The following is a 26,684-nucleotide window of genomic DNA, read 5'->3' as shown; positions in this document are numbered from 1 at the left end:
GCAGCACAGGATGCCACTTTCCCAACTCCCTGGTATTCCTTTCAGCAGCTGATTAACTCTTTGATTTATCTCAGCATAGGGAAACTCAAGTATCCGCTTAGCAGGAGTGGTAGGGGGTATTCAAATGAGGGCTGTTGCAGGCCAAGATTGAATAGGCAAAGCCCATTTTAGAGCCTTACTAGAGACCCTCCATTGCTGGAGCACCATCTTGAAGCCCATTTGGTAAGAAGTGGCCATTTGAGCAGTCTCAGACCTGGGCTAAAGCTTGTTTCTGAAAGTGTTTCCCGTTGGGAGAAAGGAAAAGTGAAGTAAGGGAGCCCCCTTTTGGAGGACAGCTAAGGAGGAATGGGAGGGAGCTAGAAAGAAGGGTGGCCAGTCAAAAAGATGCAAGTGGAAGGAAATGGAGAAGCAGTCAGGAGAAAGACATGCTTCATATATGAACTCACGTTGGAAAAATCAACACAGGATTTTAAAACAAAATATATATGTACCCACAGGGAAGATCTTTTTCAAAAGCATGTATTTACAAGAAAAGGGCTGGACTGTTTCTCCTGTTGCTAAAGTAAGGTTCACTAGTTGCTAAGATAAGCAATTCTGAAGATAGGCATGGAGAGGGTACAATAGGCCAAGTGTATGTCCTGTGGAGGTGGGAAAGAGCACTCCAGTCAACCCCACTGTGACCCTGGGCTCACTTTCTTTGTTTTCTACAACATATTCCAAGACCTGTAGCAAAGATAAGTTAAGTGAACATAATATTTGAATGTCTTCAGCACTAACTTTGTTGAGTGTGGTAGGCAGCTGGGACAAGCTGCCAATGGCTCCACCACTTGGTATTAATGTCTTCGCTAATTCTCTCCCCTCCAGTGAGGGCTGGACCTAGGGAATTTCCTATGAACAGAATCCAGTAGGTGCCATGTCTAGGGGACAATTTAGAGAGTGGGCCTTCACATGATGAGTGGGTTCATGTCTTCCCTCAATAGCTACTCTCAGAAGACTGGCTGCTCTACAGAGAGGTCCTCCTGTCAATTATTAACAGCAACAACCAGCAAATAGTCAGGGAAGATCAGAGGTTTCATCAACCATAGCCTGCTAAACAAGGTGCTCTATCCTTGTAGTGAGCTTTAAGCAACTCTGCTTCTGGCTGAGTCCTAAGAAATGCTGCAGCTCACTCTCACCTTATGCAAGGACTTATAGCAGAGGACATAGAGAAACACAGCTCTGCTTTTGATTGAGGTTGTGAGATGAAAGATTTGTACTGCACCAATAGATAGTTGATACACGAAGTCATTATTATCAAAAGGCACCTGCTGCTTTGTCCCACACACTCACCTGGCTCTGAGTTTAGCAGGGATGAGTCTTTGAAGTTCTCCACTTTTCTCTCCTCCCATTCTTGTAGCCATAGCCTATTCCAACAAAACCTTTAAGTCCCGGGAAGTTACAGGAACTAGATAAAGAGCTCTGTTATTTGTAGAAGGCCTTTCAAGCTATTTGTCCCCTGTATTTATCTCTAGTTCTCCCAGCTCCCACAGCTGTGCACTAACTATGTACCATGCATTCATGTAAAGCCTCACATAGCTGTGTACCACTCTCTCATACTCCAGTTTCAGTAATGGCTGTTCCTGAGAAGAGTAACATCCTGCCTTCACTGGGCTTCTGCTTTAGGGTGAGAACAGAGAGATATGCAATTTGATATTATATGTGATAAGCTGGGGAAAAGGCTAGCACAGTAAGGTATCACAAAATGCCAGAACTAATGCTGGCCTAATGAAGGTATCTGTGAAGTCTTTCTGAGATGATGACATCAGAAGACAAACCTAAACTCAGGGAGAAGGTGAGCCACCCATCAGGGTATGGCTCCAAAACTGAGTAAACTGTGGAAACAGAAATGTCTGTTCTCTTTCCTTTCACAAAGAGAATGGAGACCAGAGTGACATGAACAGAGCTGGGCATGAGAAGAAGAAGGGCAGCTGAGATGTGGCAATGGCTACGTGGACAGGGTCCTTCAGGTTATGGTCATGAACTACACAGTTTTATTGTGCAGGACTGGAAGCTACTGGGGTATAATCAGTCAGGAAGTGATGTATGTCCAGCTTTAACTGGATTACTGCTCTACTCTGGGCAGGCCAGCAGAAGTACAAAGGGTAGCGATAGGTTGCTGCCATTGTAGGTTCTTTTTCCTTCTTTTATTTGAAAGGTAAGTCATGAAGATGATGAACGTTGGTGTCTCAATTTGGAGTCTGATCAGAGCTCAGACAATTGCTATGTGTGGTATCTACAGACAGGACTGAACTGCAGCTGCTAATTTGTATTTGGTGTTTGCTACTGGTGTTTGTTTGGAATGAACTGCTGATATTCTGACAGTGAAAATCGGACTTGCCCCCAAAGAACTATTTCCTAACAGGTCTACTTCACCTGTGTTCTAATAATTTGAGTGGTGAGCTAAAGGAGAGCTTAGATGCTTATTAAGGTAGGTTGGAAAAAATTATGACTACAGGCATGGAAACTTTGTATGTGGAAACAGTGAACACAAACAAGAAGAGATACAAATAAAGCAAGGCTCATATTTTCTCTACGCACACTGGTAATGTGTTGGTCCATAACAAAAGCTGTCTTTCTATGAATAGGGCATGTCTTCTATAGACATGCAGACTCCTCATTTATCCTGAGGTTATTCCACAGGTTCTGGGATTTGTTCCTCCTTATCTGTAGACATACAACCATGATTCTGCTATTTTCTGTGGTCAGAGATGAACTGAATATGGGGAACTTCTTTGTAAGAGTGGGACCCATGTAGGTTTGTTTACCCATGCAGCTGTCACTAGGGCTAGATTGTGATTTTTGTAGGCTATAGAAAATTTGGGTTTCACAACCCCATTCCTCTATGAAAATATGAAAAGTTTATTTTACTACTGTGTTTGTATAAAGACAAATATATTAACCTTATATAAGTGTGTTTTGTTTTTCATATTAAAGCTTCTTTGTTCGAATAATTATCTGATATTAAAAGAAATCAAAGCAATTTATTGGCACCTAAAGTTAGCATGACCCTACTTCTATTACCCAAGGGCATCATAAAGTTTTGAAAGTGGTCATCCAACCTGTAGGGTAGACTGCCACCCATTTTTGTATTTCAGGATACACACAAAGAGAATTCAGAAACTTTTCATGACTTAATATGGTTTATTACCAGGCCCTTATTTTTCACTGACACTTCCTACTGGAATGCAGCAGAGTCAGCACACTGATTTGAATACAGCAATAGCAGCCCCCACATCTTACTAGACCTCCTACGCTAGCTAGCACAACTGATGCCATGATGGAAGTACTATTTAGGCCTTGGAGCCCAGCATATGGACAGCAACACCTGCCAAAACATAAACAAAGATCTAATCCATCAAAGTTCATCATCCTGGGAAAATCTCTCAAGGTACTATCCTTGCTTTTTGGCTTCTGTAGTTCTGCTTCTGAATAACTGTTCTTGCTAATTGAGGTGTGTCAACCTTGAACGTGGATTTTGTGTTTAAACACCCACTGTGAGAAAGGCGTGCTTGAGTTTCAAATACTCAGCGTAGTTGCAGGCTGGCAAATAAAGACATTCTATTGGTTTGAATCTATGTCTGATTGGTCTTCTCTGGTGGATACCTGACAACACAGGTCTTCAGGGCTAAGACTGCCCACTTAAGCTATGTTCTCTGTGTCTAATGATGAAATGGTGGACCCAGAGATAAGACAATACAAATCAGCTGATTATGTTCTTGAAGTGGAAATTTGATGTCATCAAAGGAAAAAAGTAATTATTTCTGATTTACCTCTGTTTTCATATAAAAAGCAATGAATATAAGTGGCAGAAAATGTGATTTTAAAGCCCCTTAATTTATTATCTATATGGCAAACTCCATTTCCTTTAGGTGTTTACTGAAATATCATTCTATGAGCTAAGATGACATTGATGATCACATATAAAAAAAATGACAACTTTCCACCACAAGGTATCCAAGTTCTTTCACTCCATTTTATCTCTCTGCCCCTCCATAAGTTGGACCTCCATGTTGAGAAGACAATGGTATATTTCTTATTTAGTGCTATTTACTATGGATACCTATGTGTGATGTCAATATTTATGTCTTGCTTGGTATTTGGTTGATGAAAAAATAGGAATATATTTCAGTATTAATGTGGACCCCTTGGATGTTAGCTTCTGGAAGTTCTAGCTGGTGACCACACTGGAAGGTTTAATGGTCAAGACTGGCTAATTTGTAAGACTCAATAATGGGCTGATGCTATTGCCATAATTATTCTCTAGTCTATGAGGTAGACTGTTATATGGCTGAAGATTATTTTTCAGACTGGAGTAGACACAACTGCTTGATCTTTCTTTACAATTTCTGAAAAATATTTTTGATAATTGCAGATGAGGAAAATCAAACCCTCTACCCTTCATTCTGTGTTATATAAATTTGTCCTCGGGAATCAGTGACTAGAGAGATTATTACTGATCAATCCAGGAAGAGCAAGTTTTACAAAGACAAGTACAAAAAAGTTCCTGGAAGTGAGGTTACACTGCAGGACATTATGACATCAAATCTCCCCTTAAGACTTTATGATACTCCAGTTAGTAATGGAAAAGTAATATTTCTTGGGGTGAATTGACAAATAAATAGCATTGGCTTGAGGGAAAAATGGAGTTGTAATGATACTGAAGGACTGAGGTGGTTATGTAGTTCATGGTGAGACTTTATCCCCTATCTCGGCTAATAGGTCATCCTTGCCATTAGCAAATGGAACAAGAGTTAAAATGCATGTGGCATGTGGCATTTCTAAAATGCCACTTCTCGTCTAAAGGTTAGCACTATAATAAAATTTCAGAGAATGTAGGAGGCCATCTTTCTTGTTTGCTTGTACATATTTGCAGTCATGAGGCTTGTTGTCAACTAAGCTTGAGGTTAGAGGACTGCCATCAAGTAAACGCTTGGCATTTTAAAACATTCACCGGCCCTACTGGCTTAGGTGTAGAAACGGTGAATTATTCTTCTCCAGAGATGTGTTTCTGACTGTCTGGAGCCACTTACATAAGATGTGTGCAGAGAAATTTCATGGTGATTGAAATGGTTTCCTTTATATTTCAACTACCTGTCAAAATATCATGTCATGAAATCCTTTACAAAATGTGACAAAGACAGGGTCATTTTCAGAGTAATGATGTTGCTTGAAATAAAGATATAGTCTTTTGTTATTTCTTTTATTTTGTGAGATTATATCATTTCTCCATTTTCTCCCTCCAACCTCTCTTGTATACTCTTCCTCACTTCCTTTCAAACTCATGACCACTTTTCTCATTAATTGCTGTTGCATACATATATATTCCTAAATAAAACCACCTCAGTCTGTATAATGTTATTTGTACATATTTTGTTTTAGAGCTGAACAAAGACAATAGACATGCCAAATGGACAGGGGAAAGCCTATGACCCCTCAAGCATACACAAAAACCGTACAGGTAACTAAGGAATGCAGAGAGAGGGAGAGATAGTCTACCCAGGGAAAAGTCTTTAAAAATGAAACCAGAAGAGATGAAGTCAGATTTGAAGTATCGCAAGTTTAATGATGGAGCCAGGTGCCTGTCAGCTTGACCAAGAGTTCCTGTTTTACTTAGCAGCCACCTTCACTCCTAATTGCTAAAATCAGGGATGACTAAGGACAGGATGTAAGGAGTGCTGTGTAATGTTCAGAACGGTATGAAACATTAAATACAACAGCAAAGAAAGATGTACTAAGCACATTTTTACTTTAGGCAGTGTATCACATCTCTTAGTTGATCAAATATTCCAATCAGCTTCTAGTTTCAGTGTTTATCTTACTCTGTGCCCATTTCCCAGTACTCAGGGATGTTTGGGCAGGTGTTCTTGAACATAAGCTTCTTAAGTGACAACACCTGGAATCTGAGTGTTTCCATAGCATACTTCATTTTCAAGTCTGACCAGCTTCTTGCTTTGCACCATAACACAATCTATTTAATACCGGCTCTTGTAGACATATGGATGAAGATGGAAGATATTCCCTCATCTTTGGAGGATGAGAAAAACGTCTTCAAATCCACTAGAAATCTGCAGGGAATGAATTTTGTCCAAGTAGCTAAAAGGAGAAATTTGGCTATAGTTGGTGTAGCATTTGCCTTGAGCAGTCTCTGTGCCAAAGCTGACATATTTTGCAAATATCCATATACATGATTTAAAAGCAAAGAGGATAAAAGAGATTGTAATAAAAGCTATGCCCTTGTGCTTGGACATCTCCATCTTACCTAAATAACCCTTGCTATCTTTTAAATATAAAGTGCCCTCCCACAAAGATTTTTATATTCAAAGCTTGGTGCTATTGAAAGGTGATTAGATTTTTAAAGGCACCAGCTTCATCAATGGAAAATCCCTTCTTCCTCCTTCCTTGGTCCCTTCCTGGGAATTTTAAAAGTCCCAACTCTGTCTCCCTGCCCAGCAACTGGATGTTGGTAACTTTATTGACCAGTCAAAAATCAACCGGGGATAGGCTTCCTTTAGTTTTATGTGCAGGACACTGCAAACAAGTTGTTTTTTTTTTGTTTTGTTTTGTTTTTGTTTGTTTTGTTTTGTTTTTGTTTTTTGTTTTTTGTTTTTTGGTTTTTTTTTCTGGGGGTTTGTTTTTTGTTTTTGTTTTTTTGTTTTGTAACCTAATTAGCATGAGAACACAAGCCACTACATTTTCTCCTTTTTTGTCCATTTAAAAGGGCCACTTCTTTCAGATATATACATAATTCCTACACGTGGAGGCAGCCCAGAAACTGGCTTAGACATAAAAATATCAAACTTTAGCTAAAATTGGACAATAAATCTTGTTGGGAATCCTTAAGATTCTTCATGCCATTCTTCACATGACATGAGTGAAGATTTATTACAATTGGCTATTGATCAAACTAACTCATAAAAAAGACAGTTGTCTTTCACCTGCTCAAACAATGAGCAAAAATTCATCCGTAACTGATCTGTGCATCTTACATAATCCATACAAATATCTTTATAGTACTAAAATTTTGGTTGTGAGATTCATATATTGCAGAATGTATAGCTCTGGCAAGATTCATATTCGGGGACACTGATATAACCTGCTGTTCCAGCTACCTGCCTCCCAAAACAGCATCAGGAATAGTTGCTGATTCCTGATGGACAAGCTTCATTCAGCCTTTCAGACGGTTCCAATCATAACTTCATTCAAGTCCTGAGTCTTCTAAGCCTACAGAGACTGTCTAACAGATACTAAAGCTAGCTTTCTTAAGTCTAACCAAATTTTCTAATTTTCCTATCCCTTATCACCCCTTTAAAAAAATTTATCACCCCAATTAGGCAGGAAGAAGCCATGAGTCATCAGCCTGATTTCTTGGGTTTGAATGTCTGGTTATGGTTATTTTATAAATTATAGTTAGGTTGTCATTTTAAGGGATTATTTGGAGTGGTCATAATTTTGAATAGAGAGATAATATATGGTAAGGATCACTAGATTTATTGTTGAACAAAACATTGTATAGCCATAATCTTACATTGGTAGAAGTCATTAAAATTGATATAAAATTGAAATAATAATAATTTTTACATTGTACAGAATTTATATATTGAAACAGAATTAAAGTTTTCATTGATATAAATCTTTGTATATTGGTACAAAATTTGAAATTAATATTGTTACTCATAGATAGAAATTGTGCCTATGAAACTCATTTAAGAATACAAGGCCTTGACCCAGTCCTTCTAATAGCTCCTATCACAAACTATTTAAGATGATTAAATAACACAAGTTAAGGGCCAGATAGTAAACTCATGGTTATATTAGATTCTGATTTAATTATAATAAAATGTTTTCAATATTATTCAAATAGAAATAGTTAGAAAAATTAATGTTTGACAATTCAGATATACTTTATATAGATAGTCTTCAAAAACATCAAAACCCCACAAAATATGACATTTGAAATCATTTTATTATTAATAGAAATTTTGACTAGGAGACATGTCTGCTCCTGACAGTATCCTCATTTCTCTTCAAGGAAGATATTGAGCATCATTACCTCCAGGTGGAGTTACTTTGATTGTGACAAAGTAGCTGCTGGACACAGATTGTCCTAATTCATCTACAGACAAAAATACTGTCCAAAAGGACAAACAGATGTGGGATAGTTGACTGCTAAGCTCTGCCAAGGCATGGTAGCTCATCCTTCATAATTCCTGCTTCACTTAAAGTCTGTCAGATGGGTCTGGGCCAGAAGGCTGAAGACAGATCCTCCAACATTATAAGAAATTAGGGAACTATCCAGGTAGTCAGCTGTCTCTGCAAGTTGATTAAGCTTTGGAAGCTATGTTTTTATGTTTCCTATATATTCAGGTAATATTTACTTCATTCTCAAATCTTGGACAGGGTTGAAAACTAGTTATAGTCTCATACTCAAACTTAAGTTGTTTAGCATTGAGGAAGATGATGTGGATTTCAAAGTCTGGTTTTCAGATGGTAATGCAAGTTAAAATCAAAACATAATTCAGGTATAGAATTGTAAGCTCTTTAAGTTAGGGTAGCTGTTAGAGCAATGTATCTAAATTGACAAAATTGATGGACTTGACATTATTAGTATACAGCATGCTTTTAGTTTACGTAACTGTTAACTACATTCTATGTATATATGACAGAAAAGGCCTTTTAATTGACAAAAAAGGGTGAGATGTAGATTTGATTTAATGGATTCCCAAATTACATGGGAATTCACATGTCTGCTTGTAAGTCACTGTAGATCCCTGCCCCCAGTTGGTTTTAATTGGGAAATAAAGCTGCCAGGGCAAATGGCTAGGCAGAAAGACTGAGGAGGTACTTTTAGGATTTCTGGGAAGAGACTGAGGAAGGAGGAAGAAGGCTCTGCCATGACAAAATCGTAGGAGACAGACTATGCTGGGAAGGTGCAGGAGGGAGAGACAGCAGAAATGTAGGTGCAAGCGGAACATGGCTCCATGGGAGGGCTGCTCAGAAATGTGGCTCCATGGGAGGGCTGCTCAGAAATGTACAGGGCAGCACAGATAAAATACAGATTTAGTAATTATTAAGTCAGTAATATTGGAGGGGAGTGTGTTAGCCACGTGGAGGTTCAGGAGTGGTCCAGCCATTGAGCTAGTTAAGGCATATTAAAATATAAAGGTTGTGTGTGTATGTCTTTCATTTGTGGATCCAAAACATTTGGGTGGGTGGCAAGAAACACATGCATACCCACCTTGGAGTTTTGAGCAGATTAGCAATTTACCACTTCAGATGGAGCTTCACTAAATTGAGGGAAGGAAATTGTGAATGTGGAAACAGAGCCTTCAAATGGTTGAAGAATGGCTATGTTGATTGTTCATGGAGCATTGGCAAAATGCATAGTACCTCTATGTTCATAAAAGCTATGTGTATGGCAGGCTCCTCAATCAGATCCTTACTCCATCCCATCAGCATCCCAGATGACCTTATATCAACTATGTCAAACTTTGCTCCTGAATCATAAAATGTCATCATTATCTTGCTTCTACATTTTACAAATATTTCACCCTACCTACCATGTGACATATGACTTTGGCTTACTTGATGAACTTTGTCAATCCCATAACACTGATCTTGATATGGAGTATGGAATTTGTATGGGTAAAATTTGGTGACTTAATCAATCTATGAAAAATTCTAGTAATATGCTCAGGTCTACTTTCACATAGCAAAACATACTAGGGGGTCACGTGATACTCACACCCTCCTCAAAGGAGAACAGGTCAAAAACAAGGTATATACTGCATGTTAATGATGGCATGTGATTCCTCACTGCTGTCACAGTCTGTGGCTAAATACTTAGTAAAGCTCCCCAGCCTTCATCTGTATTTTTTTTGACAAAATCTCCTTAAGTTTTTGAAAATTATTACTTCTGTACCAGTGCTCGCTTTTTACAAAGTAAATTTCTTTATGATCTCAAGTTTCTAAACTATATAACACTATTCCTTAATTCAGATTGTTTCTGGCAGGGACTGTGTGCTCTTGTCTTGTCCATTTTAAAGATTGTTAGGAAAGCTTTCCTGACATGCTTATGGTATGAAGTAGAAATATAACAATAGCTGCATGCTCTTGGTGTTTGATGCTTGTAAGACTCTTTACAAATGTAATAGTATGCCCCCAACCCTTCTATTTATTATAGGGACAGTCAAATGTGAGTTTCTGTCCCATGGTCTCCTTCTGCTCCCCAGAGACTCCCTCAAGACCCATTTGCATCTTGGTATTTGCACTCAGGACAACACAAGGAAATTAAAATTGGAAGAGAAAATGAAGCTCTTGGCATTACCTCTCAGTGTATCTCAAGTCTGCACACTGTGCTCTTGCCTGCAGTTCCTCTCACTAGGCCTTTCCTGATGACTTGTTGAGCTCACTATGTAGAGTGCAATCCTCCCATCCAAGTTCCTCTTGAAACAATGAACGCTTGAACTACAACTGTCTATCCCTACCTGCATGTGTTATAAGTTGCCTAATTGACTCTCCCATGCAATGTTCCATTAACTGTTTTTATCTTGTCTTTTGCAAGGAAGATAAGGCCAAGCTTCAGGAAACCCTTAGATCCCTCCAGTCTAAAGTACTCAATGACCCTCCATAACTCTTTTTGAATAGTCCTCCTTGGTAGTTTCATTTCACAAAGCCTGACTGTTGTTTCATGTGACACCACCTTTTTCATTTATTAGTTATCTTACAACTCATTAAAGGAGATATAGAAAATGCAGAGTAAATATTCAAAGGAATTGGATCTGGCTTTACTTAGCAATGACAGAGACTTGGCTAGCATGAAACAGCCTGTGCTTCTCTGACTTACTTTGTCAGTCCTGTAGACAACTCATCAAGCCAGGGTCACCCCTGCTGTTAACTTCTAGTAAGTTAAGATATTAGAGGAGTTTTTTAGAGTTTGTGGTACCCTGTCAAACTAATTTGATTGTTTTCTTCAAATCAATGGAGCTAGAGGTGCAGTTTACTGTATAGTGCTTATTTTAAATAAGCATAGTTGTTGCCAAGCAGTTTTTAAATGGAAGCTTTTACTGAAGGATACCACACATATGGGGAATTGTCTGTGCTATCAGAGAACAGGTTCGTGAATATTCATGAAGTGGACACATCTATTTGCCTACAAGTCTTTTTAATCACCAGAATGTCAATAAGCAGGATATTTATCATATTTCTCTTAAGCTACTGTTTTCTTAAAGGTAACCACCTTCTTGGTTAGTAACAGTAAAGAAATCTCTACTTAACTTCACAATTCCTACAATGGAGTCATTGAACATATAATTTTATGTTGTATTTATTTTGTTTGGTTTTGCTGATACTTTTCAGACAGTGTCTCGAGGTTACAGTATAGCTCAAGCTTGCTTTGAATTTGTCATGTAGCTGAGGTTCACCTTGAACTTCTGATTCTGTTGTCTCTACCTCCAAAGTGTGTTTTGCTTTTTGGGGGAGTGTTTTGCCGCATAGACCTTGCCTCATATTCTGAGTATTAAAGCATGTGAATTGTTAAATTAATTTTTTTCTGTGATGTCATCAATTCAATCAAATACAGAACATCTTGTTACCATATTCTATTATAGAAACAACACAAATTTGAAATGCAATATGACCCAATGAGTTTGCTGCTTATCACTGCACCTGTGCATAGCTTTCTTTTGAGCATGCTCCCAGAAGTGGAATTTCTAGACCCTAGAAATATATGCATTTAACCTTAGTAGATACTAAGCATTAATTTTCCAGAAAATTCATACTAGAAATTCCACACTGTGGGATAGTTCCATACTCTAAGTTTTTGTCAATACTTTACATTCTTAGTGGTTCCAAATTTTTACCTTTAAAATGTGTATATTGATGACATTACTGCAATACATTTTAATTTTTCCAAGGACTAATGTGATCAAATACTTTTTCACACTTGTTGCCAGTTTGGATGCCCTCTATTCAGCAGTGCCCACTTAAATCTTTTATCTAATTTCCCACTCTTTGTCTCCCATTCTATGATTTTCATTCTTCCAGACAGACAGTTAAACTTATCTGCCACGCTTTTCACATGGATTGATAATATCAATGACAATTTAAAGGATAATATTCAGTGGAAACTTACTACAACTAAAGCAAACAATGAAACATTAAACTCAACAAAGCAAATGTTAGGTGGTTGGCTATGTCTAAAAGCTGCCTTGGAACAGATATTAATATTCTTTACAAACTCAATTCTTGTGTAACTGGGAAGAGAAAACATTTTTTGAAAATTAACATGACTCTTTGACTCATACTATTCAGCATCCTTATGATCATAACGTGAGGTGGTATGCAAAGCTATGTACCTTTTATTAATCAGCTATAGTATGCTCCATTGCCTTCTGAGATATCCTTTATATGAACATACTATTAACACTTCTTTTCATGCTTTCTGCAGACTCACTGTAGTATTCTTCCTACCCTACTGTACAAAATGAAACATTTTCTTGTTTTGTGTAAAACTAGACTAAAATTTTTAAATTATACTTTGCTCGTTAGTTCAAGAGAGTGTATCCACTTCGCATTTATTATTCAATTTGGAACTGCTATTGGGTAATGCATATAAATTCACCAGTATATTATTAGAACAGTCTATTAAATTATAAATTTATGGGCAATGCACTCATCTTTTGCATATGGATATTATGTAAAACTGTGGCCACGCATTTCATTTGCTCAACACAGTGTGACTAGCAGTTTGTCTACGAGCATCTTAAAACTAGTTACAGACTAGTGGGTCAAAGCAGAGAATGAAACAACAGATAAATTATTGCTTTTCATTATGGATAATAAATGAAAATGCATGGAGCAAATATTATATTAAAGATGGTTAGCTCTACTGCTTCTATATATTTAAGTGCCTGGGAAGGCTTACACTGAATTTAAAGTAAGAAATATGTGCTGTTTTTGAGCAATCTGTCTCAGGACAGGAAGGTGGTATATGGGTATGACATTTTGTCACTGAAAAAGATCAAGAAAACCTTTTTGTGTGGTCATGGAAATTTAGCCTTACTTATCTCAATTCAGTGACACATGATGAGAACAAGTGGGCTGCAGCTCTTCCATTCAAGTGACTCTTCAGTGACCCTCAGGTGACTGATTCCTTTGAGCAGGACCAGGACATGAATTACAAAAAGACCAACTAAAAGTTCAGATGAAACAGGATACGAATGGGAATGTTTCCATCTCTTGGCAGCTGTGAGGAGCTATGTTGTGGCTGAATGCATGTGTGGACGTTAATTTCATCCACATGTTCTGCTCTCATTGCAGGAGCAGACACCCACTTGGAATGTAAAACACGGCATGATACTGAGGTTGGATCATTTATCCACATATTCTTCTCCCTACCTCAGAAGTCTCCCAAACTAAAATTAACCAAAACTTGACTGTGCTTAAAAAGTTAATCTCTATAGTATTATACTATCTGGCCAAAGGATCTCCAACTTTTTGATTTGGTTTTTTTTTTTTTTTTTTTTTTTTTTTTTTTTTTTTTTGTGTGTGTGTGTGTGTGTGTCTGAAATTCCTTTCATTTTTTTTATCTCCTTAATATTCTGATCTTGGTGACATTTCTCTTGGATCTGTAGTTCTTTTCTTAATTGATTTTCTAGTAATTAAAAGTAAATAAACAAACCATCACCACCATCACTGTCACATCATCAACATTATCCAACTGTTCATAACAGGTGCATTTCCCAAATCTATCTTTGCTTTTATTTTTGCTTAATTTAAACTTTTATGCTTCTCCATGCAAATCACAGTGCTGTGTATGTAATCTTGCCACAAGAATTGTTCTCTGGAGGTAGTTATCCTGTTAGGTTTTGGAGTTTCTCTTCCAACCACTCTTTGTTCTTGTGGCACCTTAATTTGGTGACCTGGATTCTTCTAGCATTTCACATATAATTATTTAGATGTCACTGATAATTTTGGAATATTTTGTAAAGTATGTAATTTTTGAACAACTAAATTGCATCCTTCTCTCTATTGGAGGAAAGAGTTCAATATAGTTATGCATAACTTAGCAGTAGGCATACATTCTGGAAAATGTCATTAGGTAATTTGATCATTGTCTGAACAGCATCAACTATATTAGCATAGATTTACTACTCTACTACTATATAATGTAAAGTACACTGTGAGTCCTAGGACCATGATGAATAAAGGAAGGGAGTTTTAAGTCAAGCACACGAGGGCTGGAGCTATACATCAGTGGTAGAGTTCTTTCTTATCTTGCATGTACTAGGCTCTGGGTCTGATAAATTGCACCACAAACAAAACATCTTTAAGCATAAGATAGAATGATGCAATCAAGAGATATGGTGAGAAATGATGAGGGTTCAGGAGATGGTTCAGTTGGTAAAGTGCTTGCTTTGTTAGCATGAGGGGTCTGAGTTAAACTTCCAGCACTCACATCCAGAAGATGGGTGTGGTAACATAAGCTTGTAATTACAGAGCTGGAAAGGAAAAGATAAGTGGGGTTCCTGGGGCTCATTGGCCAGTCAGTCTGGCTTAATCAGTGTGTTTCAAGCCAGGGAGAGATCCTGTCTCAAAAATCAATTTATATGATGGCTGAGGAAGGAAACCTGTGATTGACCTCTGACCTCTACATATATACATGTACATACATGTACACAATGATTGCATTCATGCAAACATACTCTCACACACAAAAAGACATTGTGAGTAGGTGATAAATGAGACTGTTGCTGACAAAACTTGGTAGATTTGTAGCTTTTGTGTAAGTAGAAGAAAGTGTGTCCATCATAAAGATTAGTAGAAGAAATATGCAAATATGCATGACCACTTTTTTTTTCAGACTTGATTCAAGATTTATTATTGAAGATGATTTGGTAGGGTATAGGAGAGCACCGTGGAAGCCTTCAGGAATGCAGGGCTCTCCACTTGTGTAGAGGACCACGATTGGGAATATATTTGACACCACAGCCATCAGGAATGAGCCGCTTCTCAGCAACCATGTCCTCAAATTCATCTTCATTAAACTTGGTTAAGCCCCACTTCTTTGAGATGTGGATCTTCTGGCGGCCAGGGAACTTGAACTTGGCTCTGCGCAGAGCCTCAATCACATGTTACTTATTCTGCAGCTTAGTACGGATAGACATGATGACCTGGCCAATGTGAACCCTGGCCACTGTGGCCTGGGGCTTCCCAAAGGCACCACGCATACAGTGCTGTCTGTAGCCTGTCAGCCCTACCACAGGACAACATCTTGTTGATACGGATGACATGGAAAGGGTGGAGCCTCACTCGGATACGAAAGCCGTCCTTGCCACAACTCTTTACCATGTATTTGTTGGCACAAATACGGGCAGCTTCCAGTGATTCAGATGAGAGTTGTTCATATTCATCTGACACCATGTGGCCACAAAGTGGGAATTCATCAGCTTTCGCCTTCTTCCATCCCAAGTCAAAGATGTGGATCTTAGCATCAGGGACACCACGGCAGAAACGAGACTTTGGGTATGGCTTGTTCTTACAATACCGGTAACACCGGGCGGGTCTATGGCCCATGATGACAATAGGATCATTGGTGGCGCGCCAGAAGAAAAGAGCGCATGATCACTTTTTATTATCAAGTGTATATACTTACTTAGACATGCTTTTATGCCACTGTCATCACCGTGGCTTTGTTGATAACAGAACCACCACAAACAAGAGAAATTGTTGTGCCATGTCACTAGGCAATAGGAATTTTCTAGCTCTACTTTGATTTTTTTGAAGGGGGCACTTTCTTAGGCGCCATGCATTGTTGACAGCAACAGTCATGTGACATGTTATTACACTGTTCTTGAGTAAGAAAAAGTAATAGAAAATATTGTTTCCTAGGGATAAATGAGAAGCAGGTGCAGAATTTGCCAGCATTTGTTTTGTTTCCTGTGTTGAAATGCTGATATGCTGACAGAACCTTCAGATACAGCTTTTAAGACAAAGAATCATAGAGGAAAAATCAGGAAGCTTTTGGCTTTCTAATGCGCTCTTCTCAAGAAGTATATCTGATTACATAAACACATTTTGCAGAAACACAAATTCTTCCTGTGCATTTCACAGAAGGACGACCAAAGCAAATGCTGACAGGAACATATTTAGTCACAATTACAAATCTAAGAAGGAAGCAGTCATAATTGAGCAATAAAAGCAATATCCATCCCAGAAACATTCAAATGACAGAGATGGAGGGATTCTGCAAATGTCTTTATGCCTTACTCTCATGAAAAAGGGACACTAATGTTCTTTCATTAAATTCGTTGGTACTAAGACCAAAATTACCCTCCTACTTTGGTTGATGTCTTTTTTGTAATGTAGTCCAGCTGCAGCCAAAATACATTATGGTTTCCAAGCAGACTTCCTACAGTCTTGTTCAGCAGCTACTAAATAGCAGGAAGCTAGTTTGTTTGTGGACATTGTGGAATTTTTGAAGCCCCAATAGTCACAGGCAAAGAAGAATTAAACAATGGCAAATGCTACTCACCCCTAACTTCACCCGTAGTTACTACCTTCACAAGCCTGGAATAGCCATAACCTGTATGAAATCAGATTGCTGAGCCTGCCCTCAGTCTGACAAGAGCCAGTATGCTGGTCATTTTGCTGGCCAGCTAGCTATTAGCAAGTGAGAGCTTTGATGTTTTTCCTTTCTTGGGATGATCTTAAGGACGTTACGGCCTGGGGGCTAGGAGAGGAAATGATACCTAAACATACAAAGTAGAGCAGGAAATGACAGGTGAAATAGAGTAATGATATCTAATCTTGATAATTAGTTATTAGAGTCACAGGGGATCCTAGGTGAGGGCTGAGAAATTGCAACCCAGAGTAAAAATGTCAATAATTCTGTACTCTCCATGGAAGATCCCAGGGTCCAACAGGGACAAACTGTGGCTGCAGCAGAGTGGTTAAAATTGGTTTGGCATGAAGTAGCATGTTAACCTGCCCAAGGAGCCCCATCCTCCCTGTTATTCTGGAATAGCATACAAAGCACCCAAAGAGATGATTAGTGAGGCTGTCTGAAAATGCAAGCAAGCAGCCTCTTTGTGGGTATTTTGACGTTTCCTTAGGGAAACCGCAACATTCTTTCTCATTCAAAACCCTTTTGTTGCTTCTCTCTGTGTTAGTTGAGGTTCTAAAGAGGGAAAAGAATGGATAGAAGGAATATTAATAACAATTATCTACTGATGCTGCTGGACTAGTTAGCTGACAATTGGTTACTAGCTGTTTGTTCTAAGGCTCCCTCCTCATTTGTCTCTGTTCTTCCTGTACTCTGAGCACATCCTGCAGATTGGGCTTCTAAGGTTTGTGTATTGACAGCTTTGCATGGAATAACAATGGGAGGTATTAGTGAAAAGTAAGAGGGTAGGAGATGGGGAAAAGCCAGGGAGATTACCACCCCAACAGGAGCCATGCCTTCTCTGTGGCTTTAGCAGTCTCTGGCATCTGTTAGTGTTCTGAAAAGTCTCTCATAGTCCCAGTACAATCCAGCCAAGGCTAGTTTCTAGGACACACCAAAGCTGTTTTGTTTCTGTGGTTGAAGTGCCAGAGGCTCCCTGCTGCAGAGTTTATGGCTTGGCTCACTAGATCCCTTTTACTTGAAAATCTACTTTCTCAATTGGCCTTACCTAGAGTGACATTCATCCTGACTAAATCACCAGTACTTGTTTTCACAGGTGCATCCTGGCATGTCTCCAAAACATCTTGTGCATTGACTGTCTTTTGAGTTGTATGATGGGGTTGGGAGGGGTGGAGAAACAACAAATGCTCAAAGAAAAGATATCCTACAGGGCAGATATGATTTTATGGATAAAGAAAATAATATGTCAGCAATTAGAATCCCACCCAAATTCATAGACACTGTATCATCCAAAGAAGGAGAGAGTTTTGACAGGGCAGTCTGCGGGGGAAGAAATGGTGAAGATGATTCTTTGAAGAATAGCTGTGCAGGTGAAGGAAGGGCTGAAGAATTTAGCCTTCTGTGTTTGGGGACTGCAGTTTGAGACTGGATGTTGAGCACAAGTCGGGTATTGGGAGTCATAGTGAGATCTGGGGATGATGGGAGTGGCCTCTACTGAAAAATCTTCAAGTTACATTTGTAGCTGTCATTTTTTTAAATTAAGCTCCCAGTCCATTATTTCATCTTCTGGAAGTTTTCATTTCATATCCAATCTGCCTGATGTGGAGGTTATCACAATCTTTCAGGTCAGAAGATGGCACACGGCCATTAATAACATCAAAAATCTGGATGATAACCTTTATCATGGTTACACAGATATCTTCAGTCAACTCTTACTCCTTGTGCTTCTCAAATTTAGAAGACTTTAACCACTCAACTCCCACAACTGGCCTCCCTAATCAAGTCTTACTTAAGATGTTCAACATACGCTCGAGTCATATCTTCCTTTAACCCTTGAAGAATGCAGATATAACTACATTCTGTTCTTCTGGGGACCCTTCTGGATCCTACTGCACTCAGATGAATTATGGCTGTTTATCAGGAGTCTAAAAGCCTTCTGAGAGTGGCTGCCTGCTCGCCTTTTTAGTTTTAGGTTTGAATTTTATCTTACAACCTTAATAAATCCCTTATAGTTACTGAAAAAGTTCTCAGACTTTATTCATGCCATTCTTTCTGTTTTGAAGTGTTCCATATGAAGGTTTTCAGAACCAAAGCAGGATAGCTCTGTCAAATTCTAGTCAAAACAGAAATATTAGGGCATATGGAAATGGTCCTTTTTCAAAGATTGATAATAAGAAGTTCAGAGGTGCAAGGAGAAGGGCTTATAGATGCTGAATGGTTTCCTGTTGTAAAAATTCAAGAATTCTTTGAGTAAAGAAGTGAGTAGATTAGCAGCCCCTCAAAGAAAGACACTTAGGGACTTAGCAGTTGGAGATCCCAAGAAGCTGGTAGATGATGAGGCAGAGCCCAGTACTGAGGTCATCTATGGGCACATTCAGATGTTGTCAATGTTCACATTCAGATGTTGTGGTGTCCCCTTTCACTCCCAGCAGAGTTGGAGGGTAGGAGTTGGGTGGGAGTCTGGAACCCTTTCAGGAAATAGATCTATCCCAGTCTGCATTAAAGCATAGATAGATAATCTTCTATAAACACTATCTTGATTGGAGTTCCCACTGCCTGTCAATTGGCATCATCCTGAAATAATAAGTAAGGGTTTTCTGTGAGTCAAACACAGTCACTTCACTTCAGATACTGCCTGAAGGGTCTAAATTTAGAACCCTTAATTAATTCATTCCCAGTGTCAGGGCAAAGGAGCCCAAGCCCTCTCATTTCCTCTCCTTGATGCTGGCTGGGCGATCTCACATGGGTTTCCTTCTTAATTTGGCAATGTCATATTTGACAAGCATTTAGTGAACCCTCACCCATCTCTGTTTCCTTGAACAGAAGAGAGAAAACAAGAGATCAAGGCATGGATTCATCAGCCTGATAGGTAAATTACAAAGGTTACAATATGTTATATTTAGATCTGTAATTTGCCTAGGAAAGATAATTGGGAAATTAAGTTGCCTGGTTAGGGAGTCAGCAGTCCTTCTGTTTTTGTCTAGTCCTGTAGTCTTGTAAAAGTTCAGGGTTTCAATACCTTCAGGCACTAATAATTAATTTAGAAAAAGTTGGAAGATGTTGCATATCAACTGCCTTTTTTAATGAGATAAGTCAAAGGGGCAAAGAGAAGGGAGTTTCTCGTGGTAATTGGTTGTTAGAATCCCCACATTGCCTTTTTAACACATTCCTTTGAAAAGAGTTAGCTTTCAGATTATGTAAGGATTCCTGGCAATAACTGCTGTTTAGTAGATTCAGTGGGGTTAAAAAGAGAGCACATAAATTTGGGAGGAAAACGTGTCACTGGTGGGTGTGGAGAAGAATTGAGGGGACAGGATGGGGGATGAATTTGATCAAATCTCATTATAGGAATGCATGAAATACTCAAACAATAATTAAACGCAAATAATTTTTTAAAAAGATGAAGAGAATAGGCATGCTTAGTTTTACCCAGAAAAAACACAGAAAACCATCCGCCTCCGTGTTCTACTATTCCTAGGATAATTCTGCTTTCAAACTCTTTTAGGAGCTGAGAGTTCTCCAAGGTATGACTGAAGTTGTGGTGTTGTAGACTGGAAGTATGGGTGAGGGCATTTTTGGAAATTTTTCTGTATGAGATTTCTCTGGTAACTGCATTCAGTTAAAGGTCTGGAGTCAGGATTTGCATTTCTAACATGCTTCCAGATGAACTCTGTGCTCTGGGCCAGGGACCACACTCTTGAGACTCAGAAGTTTCAGATGATGCTTTCCATTCTTGACTGCAAAGGAGGCTCACTGTAAAAGGTTGCAGGAAGGTACTGACAGTTCTGTTCCACCTGAGACCAATTAAATGAGAAAGTGCACACAGGCTTCTAGGTATTTGAGAAGTTTCCCATGAGCAGTTCCAACACAATCAGGGTTAGGACCCACTGGAAGAAGTGACCTCCAAGCCCTGCACTCCAGATATGATTACTAGTACAGTAGCAGTGTAGCATGGGAGCTTGTTAGAGACACAGAACCTCAGGCTCCACCATACTCACCAAATCAGAACCTTCATTGTAAGTAGGCCCTAAGGTGATCCAAGAATACACTGAAGTTCGATGGAAAGGGACTATTTAAGAAGCCCCCAGGAGAGAAGAATGGAATTCAAATTTGTAAGAATCTCTCTTTTCCCCTTTTATTGAGAATAGATTTTTTCTTAGATAATATAACCTATTATTATCACCCTTTCCCTATTCTTCCTAGTTCCTCTCCAACTCTCCTCCCATCCAGAACTTCTTTCTTTCTATCTCTCTTAAGAAAACAAACAAGCTTCTAAGGGATAATAATAAATAAAATAAAATATAGGATAAACAAAAAATAACTTATTGGAATTGGTTAGGTAAAACAAACAAAGAGAAAAGAGCACAAGAAATAGATCCACTTGTTTGCACACTCAGGAATCCCAGAAAAACACTCAACTAGAAGCCATAAAATATTTGCAGGGGACATGGTGTAGACCCTTGCAGGTTCTGTGCATGCTGCTTCAGCCTTTATGGGTTCATATGAACTCTTCTCATGTTGATTCAATGGACCTTAGTTTTCTCAATTACTTTTGATGCTTAAAACCTTCCTGGTTCCTTTTCCACAGAGTTTCCTGAGCCCCAAGGGGAGGGATTCAGTGGACATACCCAATTTAGGACTGAGTGTTCCAAGGCCTCTCACTCTCTGTTTAATATGGAACGTGGGTCTCTGTATTTTTCTCATCTGCTTCTTTGATAATGGCTGAGGAAGGCACTGGTCTATGAGTGTGGGAGAATTTTATTTACCCCAGATCCCTGGACCATCTAGTCTTAGGTGTTTGGTCACACAAACTGTGTTGGGTATGGGTTCTATGTTGTAGAGTGGCCGTAAGTCACATCAGATATTGGTTGGTTACTCCCACAAGCTTTGTGCCACCATCTCCCTATCATATCTTGCTATCAGGACACTATAGTAGAGCAAAGAATTTAGGACTGGGTGGTGGTTATGTTTCTCTTTTGGTACCCTGTAGAGTACCTTCCTGTAACATCAAAGACTCTAGAATGCACCAGGGACCAGCTCAATTTCATGTTCAATGATTTGTGCAGGTGCGTTCTTCAGCAATAAGGTCCTTTTGTTAGTTTGTGGAGACAGAGTATGGTCTAGGCAACAGCCTGGGTTGTTGAGGATTCCCATGAGACCCCTTTGCAATTAGATGCAAACCAATCCTAGTATTAGAAGCTTTATTTGTTGACTAGAGAGGGCCAGTTGAAGTCTCCTCTATTATATGGTAATTTCATTTAGATCATCTTCATATGTTTATATATTTTAGGAAACTTCTACTGTATTAGGTTTCCATACTACTCTTCAAATGTCCCATAATTTTAGTTGTCCCTTGCCATATGCTCCTGTGTCCCCTTCTTCCCTCTCATTCCCATCCACCCATCCATCCATCCATAACTATCTATTCTAGTTTCTTTTCTGAGAAATCTATGTCCTCAACCCCTTTGCCATTTTACCTATCCTCTGTAGTTCTATGAATTGGAGCTTGGTTATTATTGACTTAACAGCTAATATCTAAATATTTTTCTTGTTCTGGGATATCCCACTTAAGAAGATTTTTTTTTCTAGTTCTATCCATTTACCTGTGAATTTCACATTTTTGTTTTTTAAAACGATGGAGTAATACTCCATTATATTGTATAACATTTTCTTTATCCATTCTTCTCTGGACATCTTTTTGAAGGGCATCTAGATTATTTTCAATATCTATCTATTATGCATAGAGCAGCAATGAACATGGTTGAACAAGTGTCTCTGTGGCATGATGAAGTGTTCTTTAGGTATGTGCCCAACAAGGGTATAGCTGGATCTTGAGAAATTGCCTCACTGATTTCCATAGTGGCTGTACACATTTGCACTCCATGGATGAGTGTTATGTTTACTCCACATCCTCACCAGTATGAGCTGTCACTCGTTCTATTGATCTTAGCTAATTTGACAGATGTAAGATAAAAAATCTCAAAGTAGTTTTGATTTGCATGTCCCTCTGATGGCGAAGGATGTTGAACATTTTCTTAAATGTTTTTGACCATTTGAATTTCCTCTTTTGAGACTCTTTGTTTAGATCTATACCCATTTTTAATTGACTTATTTGTTTTCTTCATATCTAGTTTTTTGAGAATTTTAAAAATATTTTTGATATTAGCCTTCTATTAGTTAGATAGGTAGTTGATAAAAATCTTTTCCCATTCTCTAGGATACTACTTTGTCCAAACAACAGTGTCCTATGCTGTGTAGCAGGTGTTTGGTTTCATAAGGTCCAATTTATTAATTGTTGATCTTAGAGCCTATGCTAACAGATTTCTATATAGAAAGTCTTTTCCAGTGACAATGAATTCAAGGATATTCTTTACTTTCTCTTCTCTCAGTTCAGAGTATCCAGTTTTATATTGAGGTCTTTGATTCATTTGGAGTTGAACTTTGTACAGGGTGATAAGTACAGTTCTATTTGGGTTTTTCTACGTGCAGCTATCCTGTTTAGCTAACATCATTTGTTGATGATCCTTTTTCCAGTATGTAGTTTTTGTTTTCTTATCAAATATTCAAGGAAAAAACCTGACATATTCAGGGTTGAAAGGCTGTTCTTTTAATTTTAAATGCCTCTGCAACAATGCAGTTTCTTTAAAAAACATACTTAAGTCATTGTTGTTATTTTATTAAGAAATACACTGACCAGGACAGAATATAGAAATCAGCAAGTCATTTTAGGGGGAAGGGGAAATTTGAATGGTACAGTGGGCCCCATGTCAAACAGAGACATGGTATGCAAATTTATACATTAATTCTCCCCCAGTGCGAGGTGATTCTACCACCTTCTACAAACCACTCTTCATTGTGAAGATTGTTACTGAATTCTTGAGCATAATTACAAAAGCAACCAGTTCACAGAGTAAATAGCTTTTGCTAAATGACAAGTCAATACTTTAACGATTTTTGAGAAATGATTGGGGATGTAGTGATAAATGTTATGTTTCTGATTTGGGATAAAACTTAAGAGAGATTCTGGAAACATCCTATTGCCAGGACAATCTACATTTTATCTTGTTTTTGTTTTCTTTGTAAAAACACCAGTGTGGGTTGATTAATCAAAATTTTAATTTTAATTTTAAATTAAAATTAAAAACTTTGGCTTCTCTCAGAAGCCAGAGTTTTTCTAGTGTGAACTGAGAAGAAACCATGAAGCCTGTCTCACCTCACCTGAGTAATCTACAATTAAACATTTCTTTCCTCTCTGGGACAAAAGTGAGAGTTAATAAGCAACTCAGAAGTTACTTTATCCTTAAAAAACAATGGAAAAAAAAGAAATCATCTTAAATAAATGTTGCTGGTCTAACTGGCAGTCTGTATGTAGAAAAATAAAAATAGGACCATATTTATTACCTTGCATAAAGCTCAAGTCCAAGTGGATCAAGGACCTCAACATAAAAACAGATACACTGAATCAAAGAGAAGAGAAAGTGGGAGCCTTGAACTCATTAATACAAGGGGGAAATTTTCTAAATAGAACTCCAATGTTTTAGGTCCTATAGCAATTGATAAATGAAAAGCTTTGTAAGGCAAAAGACACAGTCAGTAGGACAAGTTGGCAATTTACATATTGGGAAAAATATCATCACTAACCCCACATCCGATAGAGGGCTATTATCAAAAACATATAAATGGGATATAGAGCTAAAATGAGAATTCACAACAGAAGAATCTCAAATGGCTGAGAAGCACTTAAAGAAATGTTCAAATTCCTTAGTCATCAGGGAAATGCAAATCAAAACAACTGAGATTCCACTTTACACCAATCAGAATGGCTAAGATCAAAAACTCAGGTGACAGCACATGCTGGAGAGGATGTAGAGAAAGAGGAACACTCCTCCATCGATAGTGGGATTACAACTGGTACAACCACTCTGGAAATTAATCTGGCAGTTCCTCAAAAAATTAGAAATAGATCTACCTGAAGACCCAACTATACCACTCTTGGGCATATACCCAAAAGATGCCCCACCATACCACAGGGACACATGCTCCATTGTGTTCATAATGGCCTTATTTGTAATACAGGAAGCTGGAAACAACCCAGATGCCCTTCAAACAAAGAATGCATACAGAAAATGTGGTTCATTTACATAATGGAATATTATTCAGCTATTAAGAATGAGGACATCATGAGTTTTGCAGGCAAATGGATGGAACTAGAAAATGTCATCCTGAGTAAGGTAACTCAGATCCAAAGGACATACATGGATATTAGCCAAAAAGCACAGAATACCTAGGATACAACCCACAGAACTTAAATTTAACAAACAGAAAGGCCCAAGTGAGGATGTTTCAATCACACTTAGAAGGGGGAAATAAATAATCATGGGAGGCAGAGGGAGGGAGGGACATTTGTAAAAGAGGGGAGGGAGAAGGGGAATGGGGAGAACAGGATTAGGTATGGGAGAGCAGAAGAAAAGCCCAGAGGGCCAGCAGAATGAATGGAAATATGCTGCCTCAGGGGGTGGGAGGTGGACCCTTTAGAAGATATCAGAGACCTGGGAGGTGAGAGACTCTCAGGACTCAATGTGGGTTACCTTAGCCAAAATGCCCATGAGAGAGGGAACTTGAAGAGTCCATCTCCAGTAGATAGACAGGGCCTCAAACAAAGGAATAGATTTGCCAACCCACAGTCAAATTTTCTGACCCAGAATTGTTCCTGTCTAAAAGAACTGCAGGGAGAAGAGACTGAGGGGAAAAAAGGTTGAATAACTGGCCCAAGTTGGGATCTATTTCCTGGGGCTGCACCAAGGCCTGACACTATTACTGATGCTGTGGTGTGCTTACAGACAGGAGCCTAGCATGGCTTTTCTCTTAGAGGCCAACCAGCAGCTGGCTGAAACAGAAGCAGATACTTACACCCAACCACTGGACCGAAGTCCGGGACCCCTATGGTTGAACTAGGGGAAGGATGGAAGAAGCTAAACAGGAGGGCAACCTTATAGGAAGACCACCAGTCTCAACTAACCCTGACCCCTGGGAGCTCCCAGACACTGAGCTACCAACCAGGCAGCATATAAGAGGTGGTTTGAGGTCTCTGACACATGTGTAGTAGAGGACTGCTTGGTCTGGCCTAAGTTGAAGAAGACAAGCTAATCCTTGAGAGACTTGAGGCCCCAGGGAGTGGGGAGGCCTGGTGTGGGGAGCATCCTCTTGGAGACAGGGGAGGAGGAGCAGAATGCGGAACTGGGAGAGGAAGGACTGGGAAGTAAGGCAATGGCTTGATTGTAAATAATAATAATAATAATAATAATAATAATAATAATAATAATAATAACAATAGTAATAATATCAATTAACAAACAAGCAAAAAACCCATAGCCCAGTCATTTGTTCAAATAAAAAAAATTTAGAAATTCAATGTCATCTTACATATCTTTTCTTGTCATTATTTATAGATGTATGGGGTTCTGTGACAATCTAAGATGCAGTGTATGGTTAAGTAAATTTCATAAAAATTAGACCTGAGCCAGGTAAATTGTACTAACACTCTTCAAATCTAGAGGATCAATAGATGCCAGAGAAAGGTTAACTCATGGGGTTCCCTGGGTGGTGGGCAAACACATCAAAGTGAAATCAGAGTTAAAAGCCATTGCTCCCTTGGTGAGCTTTGGATGTGGCTGGACTCCGTGGATTTGAATATATTTGTGATTAAAATCATGCCCAAGTATGAGTTCCTAACTTTTTTTCACTGTAGCCATTTAGCAAAGGAGCCTGGCTCTCAATTGTTTGTAGGGTGAAGTATTATGATAGTAACCGTTATTAGCAACAGCATTCAATGTGGATTTCTGGTTTAGCCTTTTGTGTATCAGAATGAAGGGATTTTTCAGTAGACTTGATGGCAAGTGCTGTGTGTCCATTGTTTCCACAGACTACTGTGGCCTCACAGGCAGAAAAGTTAGAAGATTCAAGGAGGATTCAAGGAGGATCTAGAGAGCTTAGGACTTTGTGCTCTTTATCTGGGTTGACCATC

General features: G+C 38.7%; 1 pseudogene; it reads right to left on the bottom strand.

Moving 5' to 3' along the window:
* Nucleotides 1–14,954: 14,954 nt before the first annotated feature.
* Nucleotides 14,955–15,628, bottom strand: LOC117705794 (large ribosomal subunit protein uL16-like; annotated as a pseudogene).
* Between the last annotated feature and the right edge of the window lie 11,056 nt (nt 15,629–26,684).

Source organism: Arvicanthis niloticus, chromosome 3, assembly GCF_011762505.2.
Source record: "Arvicanthis niloticus isolate mArvNil1 chromosome 3, mArvNil1.pat.X, whole genome shotgun sequence".
Classification (NCBI taxonomy): domain Eukaryota; kingdom Metazoa; phylum Chordata; class Mammalia; order Rodentia; family Muridae; genus Arvicanthis; species Arvicanthis niloticus.
The sequence above is the reverse complement of the archived record's forward strand: the minus strand, read 5'-3'. Positions and strand labels throughout refer to the sequence as shown.